The sequence below is a fragment of the Danio rerio genome, chromosome 17 (assembly GCF_052040795.2).
Source record: "Danio rerio strain M-AB ecotype USA chromosome 17, GRCz13ab, whole genome shotgun sequence".
Classification (NCBI taxonomy): domain Eukaryota; kingdom Metazoa; phylum Chordata; class Actinopteri; order Cypriniformes; family Danionidae; genus Danio; species Danio rerio.
In genome coordinates this window covers 59,025,001-59,037,500 of record NC_141037.1, presented here as the reverse complement: position 1 = coordinate 59,037,500, position 12,500 = coordinate 59,025,001, and the positions used below count along the sequence as shown (strand labels likewise).

At 42.7% G+C, this 12,500-nt stretch overlaps 1 long non-coding RNA gene across 1 annotated transcript in view; it reads right to left on the bottom strand.

Moving 5' to 3' along the window:
• Positions 1 to 12,500, bottom strand: part of LOC141378393 (uncharacterized) — a 37,112-nt gene that overhangs the window by 13,243 nt on the left and 11,369 nt on the right. Inside the window, exon 4 of the long non-coding RNA XR_015513953.1 lies at positions 3,876 to 4,081. This is a non-coding gene — a long non-coding RNA (uncharacterized LOC141378393). The remainder of the gene's footprint in view (positions 1 to 3,875; positions 4,082 to 12,500) is intronic.

Sequence of the window (12,500 nt, the reverse complement as noted above, 5' to 3'; positions counted from 1 at the left end):
TGGCCAGACTGGTTCCAGCTGATAGAAAGGCAACAGTAACTCAAATAAGCACTCGCTACAACCGAGCTCTGCAGAAGAGCATCTCTGAACACACAACACGGCCAACCTTGAGGCGGATGGGCTACAGCAGCAGAAGAGCACACCGGGTGCCGCTCCTGTCAGCTAAGAACAGAAAACTGAGGCTACAATTCACACAGTTGGCATTTCTGTGTTCTCCTTCAATAGCAAACGGCTGACGAACCCCGCGTTGCAGCGTAGGTTATTGTATCAATTGTCAGAAAAATTACAGGAATGTGGTGTTGTTGTGAAAATTAAATTTAACCCTTTATTTCCCGCAGCCGAATCTCCATCTGTCAGTGATCGTCATCTTCCAGCCTGATCTCACGAGGAAACGTAAGTATTTTACGTTTTGTCAGTCTAGTGCCTGATTCGTATAAATTCGTACAGTTCAGAGTTCAGTCAAATGAAAATGTATGATTCTAAAAAGGAGGCGTGGCACCTAACCCCACCCCTGACCCCAACCATCATTGGGGGATGAGCAAATCATAGTAAATTGTACGAATTAGATCTTACAAATTCATACGAATTAGCCACAAAATCAAAAAGTTACGAATTGCCGTAGCATCATGATCAGTCCCATGATCCCCCACACCTCCGCTGGTGTGCGGAGGGAAAGCACGTTCACATTTTACCAGAACTTAAACTACATATTTGGTGATGTACCATATATATATATATATATATATATATATATATATATATATATATATATATATATATATATATATATTTGTATTATTAGGATTTTATAAAAAAATATTTTTTTAATTTAAATTTAATTATATATAAAACTAAAACTATATAATAAACATTAAAACTAATTTTATATATTTATTTTTTAAAAACACACAGATTTAAAGAGAATCACAGGTCAACAGTGGGATTGGTCAAAACTGGACTAACTAAATATCTACTATTAAATATAGACAAATATACAGACGAATGTAAAATACAGTAAAACACCCTAAATCTGTTGAAGCGTGTGGATCTGATTGCGGTTGAGTGTGCAGCTGGATATTATTATGAGATCGCTGACAGGAACACTGAACAGCTCCGTCAGAGCGCGTCTGAAGCTCATATACAAGTTTTTTTTTACATTCTATGGCAGAAACACCATTGAGCATTGCTTGATCCTCCTGTATGGGCGCACGTTCATTATAAAACACTCACAGGACATTAATTTGGAAAACAATGAGGATAAATTAAATAGTTCATAGACAAATAGAGACTTTCACTGAGACTTACGTGTAGTTGCAGACGCGATCATGAGGCTGTTTTTGCTCTGAGTTTGAAGTAATCAATCAGAGAACAGTAGAAAGTGCATTACTACAAAATGTATAGTATAATACTGAGAGTTAATTGAGTTATCTCACGGCCCACCTGCAGGACTGCTGAGGCCCACCGCTTGACAATCCCTGATTTAGAGCTCTGTTACACACTGCATAGAAAAGCCATAATGGGGCTCTTTAAAATGTCAGTAAAAGTCACTTTGTGAAACTGTAGAGTTGAGTTTTAAACATCAGAAGTGGACAAAGCAGAGATCAACATCCCATAGCCGGAAATAAACAGAAATTACTGCAACTGTTAATTAACAGATATTTCATGTAGAGTACATTGACCAACAGATGTTAAAGCACACACGTACAGATCCACGCTCTGAATTTGCTTTAGCTGGAGTTGATTGCAACTGTATGTTTTTTATGCCTGCTGAATCGTCCCGTATTAAAGAGAGCGTCAGAGCTGCAGTACATCAGCGCATCTGTGATGCTCAGAAACACTTCACAAGATTGTGTTTCCAGACAGAAATAAAAGGGCGCTGGAATAAGACAGAGGGAAGATAAAACCGTCTTGTCTCGGCTTTCATATGAAAACGCCGCGCGGGGCTTTGAAGCGGGTGGGCCTGCTGAGGACACCAGTGTTTTTAATCACGATGTCCTCCAGCGGGACGGCACGGCCTGCGTTCACAGCAGCGCTTTGTGGAGCTCGTCTGGAGGAGAGCACGTTTGCTTGACACCGTCTTTAAACAATACAGAGACTGACTATTTACTCCAATAACCTTCACAGTGTGATAAAAACACACACCGACGACTTGTTCACAGCTCTTCAACAATGCTGTTTTTAAACTCTTGTGTATTGTTCAAAATGACTCCCCTTTCATTATGTTGGGGGCTGTTTTTGCCCCATGACTTCCGTTATAATCACGTTTATGTGTTTGTAAAGCTATGGCAGCATATAATCATGCATTCCTGATTGTTGCTGGTTTTCCCGGTTGGGAGGAGGTAAATGTGTCATTTTTACTGTTGATCATCAGTCGGCAGCTTTAATATTTTAGATAGGCCTGTGCAAAAGAGTTTCTGGCTTTTATATGGAGTAAAACAACAGATTATTGTGTGTAAATTCACAGGTTCTGAGAACTGAGGGGATTATATTGAGTTTCTCAGCAAATAAGTGAAGTTTATTTATAAACTGATGTCGAGAGGATCACGTGGTTATGATTGCATGCGACTGGTCCCGCATTAGCCAACTTATGATTGACCAATCAGACGATTCCTAGGCCACTATAAATACCCTCAGCTCCATATCACAGCCATCTACGTTTTGAAACCCCCCCCCCTTCCACCCCTACTCCTCCTCCTTTCCTAGATGGGCGGCACGGTGGCTCAGTGGTTAGCACTGTTGCCTCACAGCATTATCAAGCCAGTCTTCGTTTCTGTGCGGAGTTTACACGTTTTCCCTGTGCTCGCGAGGGTTTCCCCCGGTTTCCTCCCACCGTCCAAAAACATGCAGCTTAAGTTAATTGACTAATCCAAATCAGCACATAGACATGCTCCTAGTCAGTAGTCATCTCTTCAGAGCGATCACTGTCTGTTCATTAGCTACTATAGAAGGGGAGTTCTCCACATCTACCTGAGCTCAAACTCCCCTCTCACCTTGCAAATGGGAGGGAGCCTTGGGCTTGAAGATCTTATGAGCTCAGGGTTCTCTCCCGGGACAGCATGCCAAACACGCTTCATAATCAATCATCAGCAAAAATCAGGAATGCATGATTATGCGCTGTCATGGTTTTGCAATCAAATAAATGTAATTATAGTGGAAGTCAACAGGACAAAAACAGCCCCTAACATAATGAGAGGGGAGACCAGAGTGTCCAGAGTGTATTGTTGAGTTTTTAAAAACTTTCAAAGCATTGTCGCAAAATATGTCGAAATAAGATGTCACCAAAAATCATCACATTTGCTGAACACAGAGAAAGTTGTGGCCAAATTAAGCTTCAAGATCACCCCAGATGAAAACGACCCAACAGCACACAAGGGTTAATCATCGATCATGTTCTCTGCGTTTGATTTTACCACAAACACCAGCCTGATCTCACGAGAAAACACATGTATTTTACGTTTTGCTAGTTTAGTGGCTAATTCGTACGAATTCAGTTGTACGAAATTGTGCGATTTTAAAAAGGAGGCGTGGCACCTAACCCCACCCCTAACCCCAACCGTCATTAGGGGATGAGAAATCGTACTAAATTGTACGAATTAGATCTTACGAATTCATACGAATTAGCCACTAAATCGAAAAGTTACCAATTGTCATGAGATTGTGTTGCAAACACTGATGTAGCTGGACTCGACATGGAGATCAAGCAATGCACAAACACAAACATGCTAAGCTAATTCTGTCTGTTTACACCAAGGTAAATGAAAACGAAGTGTGGTTTATTCATATAATTTCAAGAGGAGCACGTGCTTATGATTGACCACGGCTGGTTGACCAATCAGATGATTCCTAACTCAATATAAATGACCAGAGTTTCTTACCTCATATGTCGTCGTCTTGAAGAATCCACCCGTCCACGACTCCATCCCGTTTTCCTAGATAGGGCAGCATGGCAGCCCAGTGGTCAGCACTGTTGCCACACAGCAAGAACGTCACTGGATCATGTCCGTACCAGGCAACTCGATGTTCTCTTGCAGTTTACACGTTCTCCCTGTGGATTTCCCCCAGGTTCTCCAGTTTCCTCCCACTGTCCAAAGACATGCAACATACGTCAATTGACTAATCCAAATCGGCACTATACACATGCTTAGTCAGCAGTATATCTCTCAGCAGCAATCCCTAAATGGTCATTAGCTAAACAGCAGGGGAGTTCTCCAGATCTACCTGAGCTCAAACTCCCCTCTCGCCTTGCAAACAGGAGGGAGCCCTGGGCTCGAGGATCTTGAGTTCAGGGCTTTATAATCAATCATCAGCTAAGTGTGAACTCTTGAAAACTTTTGATCAAATAACATTTTCAGTAAGTGTATTAAAAAACTGGAATAAAACATTAATGAGCATTTTTATGATGAGGCTTTGCCAAACACTTTTATATACAAAAAAATCGGTGACACTTAATAAGCAGTGGCGCAGTAGGTAGTGCTGTCGCCTCACAGCAAGAAGGTCGCAGGTTCAAGCCTGGCCTGGGTCAGTTGGTGTTTCTGTGAGGAGTTTGCATGTTCTCCCTGTGTTGGCGTGGGTTTCCTCCGAGTTCTCCGGTTTCCCCCACAGTCCAAGCACATGCGCTATAGGGGAACTGGGTAGGCTAAATTGTCCGTAGTGTACGAGTGTGAATGAGTGTGTATGGATGTTTTCCAGAAATAGGTTGCAGCTGGAAGGGCATCTGCTGAGTAAAATATGTGCTGGATAATTGTCGGTTCATTCCACTGTGGCGACCTTGGATTAATAAAGGGATTAAGCCGACAAGAAAATGAATGAGTGATAAAATCCAAATCAAGTGTGGTAGTGCAACAGGATGTTTAGTTGAAATTTTAATAAACAATGCTGTGTTGGAACATGTTTGTGTTGGGACAACATGAAAGAATTAAGTTAACTTACTAGCTTTTGCGGACTAAAGATGATTGAACATAAAACAATTAAGCTGTCAAAATAAACGCTTGAGAATTCTGCTATTTCAGCTCACGGTAAATACGTAGTCAAAAAACTGGAGAGAATGGGAAACTCTAATAACTGTGAAGACTTTCTGTCAGTCTGCTGATGTAAAGGCCACAGTTGGGCATTCGTCTGCGCTCTGCACCGGTGTTTACAGGACATCCCGGTGTTTCCTCAGCCATTGGTTAAGAGCTGCTGAGGAACTCTGGGAAATTCAGTGTCTCCGCCTCGCTCGCCCACAGGTGTTTCCCATTTCTAAATCTCTGGGTTTGGGTGTCAGGATGGATGTGTTGAGGTTTGACCCCCGCCGGAGTCTCTGACAGGACGGCACTCATGTTTATCTGCAGCGTAAAACAGTGCAGCTCACATACTGAGAGCTGACACACACCTGCTTTACACATCAGCTGCTGTCTCTTCACTAGAGTGCGAAAGACAAGGGGGTTTGGGAGGGGATTGACCCCCATAACTAACTGTGATCCCCCCTGAAGGATGCCAAAAACAAGATGTGATTGGGGGAGGTGGGGTGGGGGGTTTCAGCCTTCTAAATAGTGAGAAACTGTTATTACAATAATAGATGATATAAACACATTTGGGTGGCACGGTGGCTCAGTGGTTAGCACTGTAACCTCACAGCAAGAAAGTTGCTGGTTTAAGTCCTGGCTGGGCCAGTTAGTGCTTATGTATGGAGTTTGCATGTTCTCCCGCGTGTTGTTGTGGGTTTCCTCCAGGTGCTCCGGTTTCCCCCACAGTCCAAACACATGCGCTATAGGGGAACTGGCTTGAACCAGTGACCTTCCTGCTGTCAGGGGATCGTGCTACCCACTGCGCCACTGTGATGCCCTCGACAAAAACACAGATAATAAAGAAATAAAAAAGTAAATAGAGAATGATAATATACAAGCAATAAATAAGTAAAAGTGCACACTATATAGCGTGTCATCGGGGACACAACTTGTGCTGATATGCAATGCATTTGGCACAGTCACATTGATGGCTCTGTAATTCCTCCATGATTGACTTTATGAAGGCTGGAGTGACACAAGCAGTCGTTACGCTTTCAAGCCGCCCCGAAAGTTTCCTGTGAGAGAAAACCGCAGAGATTGTTGACACCGTCGGGAAGCCCTCACCTCGACACTTTTAATGGCACTGAATTACAGGGCAAAGACTGACAGCAGTGCCACGGCCACTCTCCATCAGACACCCACTCCTCCTCCTTGACCATTATCCTCCTATTTTCATATTGACACGCGCTTCAGAGCCGTCAGCCCAAAATACAGACTCCTGGGAGAGAAGTGCACTTTCACATCCAGCCATTAAGCGGACGCCTTTAATAATGATAATAATAATAATGGTCAGAATTACACAAGAGCAAGACAAGCAGAAGGGACTCATCTGAGATCCCAGAATAAAACCTGAATAAGCGTTGATGAAAACACGTCTTATTTTTTGACGTTCTCTGTATATTTATACACACGATGCAGCTCTGAAATGGCATCAAAAGCTGATGATGTCTTTTAATCAGAGGAGGCGAACGCTCTTTGTAGAGGAGTCAAGGCATTCAGCAGATGAAGAGCAGAGAACATGTGAGTGTTTCACTCTGTAAAGGCGGACACAGAAGAGTCCAGTGGCTTATTTGCTTATTTGATTGATTTTATACTTATTTACCTCTTTTTTTATATCATATTTCAGGATGTGGCAGTAAATATGACACAGTGAATATGTAGACAAAAAATAATTAATAACTCAAACCGAGCAAAAATGAGGATGAAGTATTGAAATGAAGTAACAAGTGGGGCTATCAGTGGTTTATTGCAGAGATATCAGTTCTTTAGGGCAGGACTATCAGTCCTTTAGGGCGGGACAATCTGTCATTTAGGGCAGGACTATCAGTCCTTTAGGGCTGGGCAAACAGTCATTTAGGGTGGAGCTATCAGTCCTTTAGGGGGGGACAATCTGTCATTTAGGGGCGGGGCTATCAGTCCTTTAGGGCGGGGCAATCAGTCCTTTAGGGCAGGACTATCAGTCCTTTAGGGCTGGGCAATCAGTCATTTAGGGCGGGGCTATCAGTCCTTTAGGGCGGGGCAATCAGTCCTTTAGGGCAGGACTATCAGTCCTTTAGGGCTGGGCAAACAGTCATTTAGGGTGGAGCTATCAGTCCTTTAGGGGGGGACAATCTGTCATTTAGGGCAGGACTATCAGTCCTTTAGGGCTGGGCAATCAGTCATTTAGGGTGGAGCTATCAGTCCTTTAGGGGGGGACAATCTGTCATTTAGGGGCGGGGCTATCAGTCCTTTAGGGCGGGGCAATCAGTCCTTTAGGGCAGGACTATCAGTCCTTTAGGGCTGGGCAATAAGTCATTTAGGGCGGGGCTATCAGTCCTTTAGGGCGGGGCAATCAGTCCTTTAGGGCAGGACTATCAGTCCTTTAGGGCTGGGCAATCAGTCATTTAGGGCGGGGCTATCAGTCCTTTAAGGCGGGGCAATCAGTCCTTTAGGGCAGGACTATCAGTCCTTTAGGGCTGGGCAAACAATCATTTAGGGTGGAGCTATCAGTCCTTTAGGGCGGGGCAATCAGTCATTTAGGGCGGGGCTATCAGTCCTTTAGGGCGGGGCAATCAGTCCTTTAGGGCGGGGCTATCAGTCCTTTAGGGCGGGGCAATCAGTCATTTAGGGCGGGGCTATCAGTCCTTTAGGGCGGGGCAATCAGTCATTTAGGGCAGGACTATCAGTCCTTTAGGGCTGGTCAAACAGACATTTAGGGTGGAGCTATCAGTCCTTTAGGGCGGGGCAATCAGTCCTTTAGGGCAGGACTATCAGTCCTTTAGGGCTGGGCAATCAGTCATTTAGGGCGGGGCTATCAGTCCTTTAGGGCGGGGCAATCAGTCCTTTAGGGCAGGACTATCAGTCCTTTAGGGCTGGGCAATCAGTCATTTAGGGCGGGACTATCAGTCCTTTAGGGCAGGGCAGTCAATCATTTAGGGCGGGACTATCAGTCCTTTAGGGCTGGGCAAACAGTCATTTAGGGCGGGGCTATCAGTCCTTTAGGGCGGGGCAATCAGTGCTTTAGGGCAGGACTATCAGTCCTTTAGGGCTGGGCAATCAGTCATTTAGGGCGGGACTATCAGTCCTTTAGGGCAGGGCAGTCAGTCATTTAGGGCGGGACTATCTGTCCTTTAGGGTAGGGCTATCAGTTGTTTAGGGCCAGGCCATCAGTTATTTAAGGGGGGCTATCACTCCTTTAGGGTGGAGCTCTCAGACCTTCAGGGCAGGGATATCAGTTCTTTACGGCAGAAATATTAGTGCTTTTAGGGAGGGGCTACCAGTATTTGGAGGCGGGGCTATCAGTTCTTTAGGGCGAGGCTATTAGTCCTTTAGGACGGGGATATAAATTCTTTAGTATGACCAGTGACCAGTATTATAACATATAAGCTATAAGTTCTTTAGGGAGGTACTTTGAGTCCTTTAGGGGTTATCAGTCATTTAGGGCGGGGCTAATAGTTATTTTTGGCAGAATTATTAGTGCTATTAGGGTGGGACTATTAGTATTTAGGGGCGGGGCTATCAATTATTTGGGACGGGACTATCACTCTTTTAGGACATGGCTATCAGTTCTTTAGAATGGGGATATAACTCTTTTAGGGCGAGGCTATCAGTCATTTAGGGCGGGGCTATAAGTTCATTTTGGCAAAACTATCAGTGCTTTTCGTTGGGACTACCAGTATTTTGGGCGGGGCTATCAGTTCTTTAAGGCAGTGCTATCAGTCCTTTAGGGTGGGGTTATCGGTGCTTTAGGGGCGGAGCTGTCTGTGTGTGTCTCATTTCTGGATTGGCTTTGTGCGAGGCAGTGGTTCAAACAAATATGATACGAGACCATCTGTACAATTTAGCTCTTTGTTCTTGTCAACAGCACTTGGGAAATATTGGAAAAAGAATGAACATTTCCTTCAACTGTATGCTTCAATTAATGCTCGCATTACATCATCATCATTATCTTCATCATGATGATCTGAGTGATGTGGTATTTTTAGTCCTGAGCTCACATCAAAACAAGCGTCCCACCAGATCTACACTCAATTTCCTTTCATAAGCAGAAGAATAAATAGTTCTTAGCTAAATTTAGACATGTGTGCAAAAGTTCAGCTTTTAAAAGATAAACATATACGAGATACAGGAACTATTTGTGCATGAACAGCGAGCTAATTACAGCCTATACTCACTTTGCTCTGTTTCACCTCTATAAAGAAACACAAGGATTATAATGCGAGTCGTTTCAGCAACAGAATCAGCCTCAGAGATCACAGGAGGAGTGTGAAACCTCCAGCAGGATGAGAGATAATAATAATAAAGCATTAATGTCTGACAGAGCTCTGCGACCCGTGCAGCTTTTATCAGTCAGATTGTTTGTCTAAACTAAATCCAGCACCGAGTTCTGCTGTAGGCATGCAAATCAAGCGTAATAAATGACACAGGTGTGAATAATAATTAGATATATCTATTTAAGAGTGACAGAACAATTAGTTTTTGCAATTAGCTTCATATCTGGACACTGTCAACAAGTCAAACGCTTTGCAAAAAGTGCAGAAAGTCCAAAGGTTTAATTAAAACCGCAATCAGATCTCGACTAATGAAGTCTGTCAGAACACAGCAGAAATCAACGCCAGAGACTCATTAAAGGGACATTGCAGAAATATAAACCCTGTCATCATTCCGTTATTCACAATATAATTTGAGTTTCTTCAACACAAATGAAGATAATGTGAAGAATGCTGGAAAACAGACGTCAATAGTGTTTTTTTGCTTTGTGTGTGTTTTCCAGCATTCTTCAGATTAACGCTGGGAGACCTGACAAAAATCTCACGATATGTAAAGAATGTTTGTGCAGTTATTCATTTTCATTCGGCTTGGACTCTTAATTCATCAGAGGCCGCCACAGCGGAATGAACCGCCAACTATTTCAGAATATGTTTTACACAGTGGATGCCTTTCCGGGTGCAACCCGGTACTGGGAAACACGCACACACACACTATATGGTCAACTTAGTGCATCAATCCCCCTATAGCGCTTACGCTTGGACTGTGGGGGAAACCGGAGCACCCGAAGGAAACCCACGCCAACACGGGGAGAACATGCAAACTCCACACAGAAACACCAACTGCTCAACGATGCATAAGCGCTGTGATTGGTAGCGCTGACGAGTATGGGTGGAGGCGAGAGCCTGAAGGAGTGAGTGTTTATAAGTGTTAAGTCCAATGAAGGAGCTCCAGATGGAGACGGTTGTTTTATATTTTGAGAAACTAAAATGGATTTTTCAATAGACCAGAACAAAGCCGGTCTATTGTCCAGCGCAGAGCGTGTTAGTTGTGCGCCTCACTTACACACTGCTTAATACACACAAGATGTAGAGCAATACGCAAATATCTTTACATATGAAAAAGAATTAAAATATTAACTATATATATATATATAGGATATAATAAGTATATATATAAATATAAAGGATTAAAATATTACAAAACATATTATTTTCAAGCCGACATAAATATAAAAACCACTGCCTTCATGCCTTCTTCACCTCGGGAGGCTTTTTCAGTTTATTCATAACAATTTGCTTTAGTAGTAGTTTTTTGTTTAGTTTTATGTTATTATTATTAGCAGTATTATTTATTATTTCCATATTTATTAAAAACAAGCTTAGATTTAGCCCACCTGCAGGTTTTAGACCATATGGGGCACAGCATGTGTATTTGGATATAACTCAGGTTTTTGAACACACTTTGTTATTATTGTTCATTTATTCCTCTGCTGGAAATTAGAGCTGAATTTAGAAATAGTTTTGAAACAAATCTTTGCGCTTAACAAACGAAATTAATTATGTAAAGGCTAATGGATGTCTGTGCTTACAAGATTTCCCTATCCAAGAGTGAAAGCGAAAGTAGATAATGAGAAGGCTCATCTCTCATTCTCGCGCTGCAGATGCTCTGTTTAACTTTAACTGTTTAACTCTGTTTTCTCTCTAGTGAAATGCTCAGTTTTTCCACTTACAAAGTCGTCGTGTAAATAGCAAATGCACTATGGCGCGATCCAAATGGCACTTAAAGGGAATGGGAGATGAGACTCTGACTGGTTTATTCTTAAAACACACCTATAACTCATTAAAAGAATAAGCTCAACCCTGTTAGACCATGCACCACGGCGCAAAGCGGATTTTCCCGTCCTCATATTAGCAAAAGTGGATTCTGACACGCCCCTAAAGTGTTTGCGCCCTGCGATTTGCACTTTGCACATGGATCGTCAAAATAGAGCCCAATATATTTCATTTTGTGAAAGATTTCAAATATTTTGGAGCAGTGAACATGTCAGGCTATATAATTCAAGTGAATCATTGACTTCAGCTGCCTTCGTGAGTTTCTAAAATACAGATTTCTTTACCATTTAAAACAGCATCTTTGGATATTTTTTTCTGCAGGAGATCCTGCTGTCCAAAAGAAAAATTTTGGCGGTTTTAAAACCTTGACTTTTCCACAGCGTGGTGTACAATATATACAATATTCACAGTGAAAATCATTGAAAAGCTTTTCTTCAGGAAGCCGCAGATGTTTATAGTCACTCCAGGAATATTACAGCATGTAAATAAAAGCAAATAAATAAATAAATGCAGGAGTGCTGACGGGCTGTCGAGATGCTGGATGCGCTTGACTGAACACACGGAGATGCATCCACTTGTGTGTGTGTGTGTGTCTTTAGAATCTTCAGAGGTCAAAGGTCAAGCACATACCCTGCATCTCTGGGATGCTAATCTGCACTCGTGTGATCAATGAAACACAGAAGATACACACACACACACACACACACACACGCACGCACACACTCCAGAATGACACTTTAATACCAGCACGCACACCTGATCAATTACAGCTGTAGTAGACACACTTCATTCTATATTTTAATTGTTATTACAGTGTTTCACCAACACAAGACACAGTGAAGATGTTCATTAAGTCCCTACAGTAAAACACATCCTTACATTAATGCTAGGGTGAAACAGTAGCTCAGTGGTTAGCACTGTGACCTCACAGTAAGAAGGTCTCTGGTTCGAGTCTCGGCTGGGTCAGTTGGTGTTTCTGTGTGGAGTTTGCATGTTCTCCCCGTGTTGGCGTGGGTTTCCTCCGGGTGCTCCGGTTTCAGTCCAAACACATGCGCTATAGGGGAACTGATCAACTACACTGGCCTTAGTGTATGAGTGTGTGTGTGTGTGAATGAGTGTGTATGGGTGTTTCCCAGAACTGGGTTACAGCTTAAGGAAAATGAATTAATATGAGATTATTTAAATATGGTGAGAATTCTGAGAAATGTTATAAAAGTAAATGTTTCCCTGCACACATAAAGATCTGTATTGATGAGGTCTGGACAGAAGCTGTAAACTGAGTGTGTGTGTGTGTGTGTGTGTGTGTGTGTGTGTGTGTGTTTGTCTCAGTGCTCATATGTAATGAATAATGATAGGGCTGGTAAACGGCTAA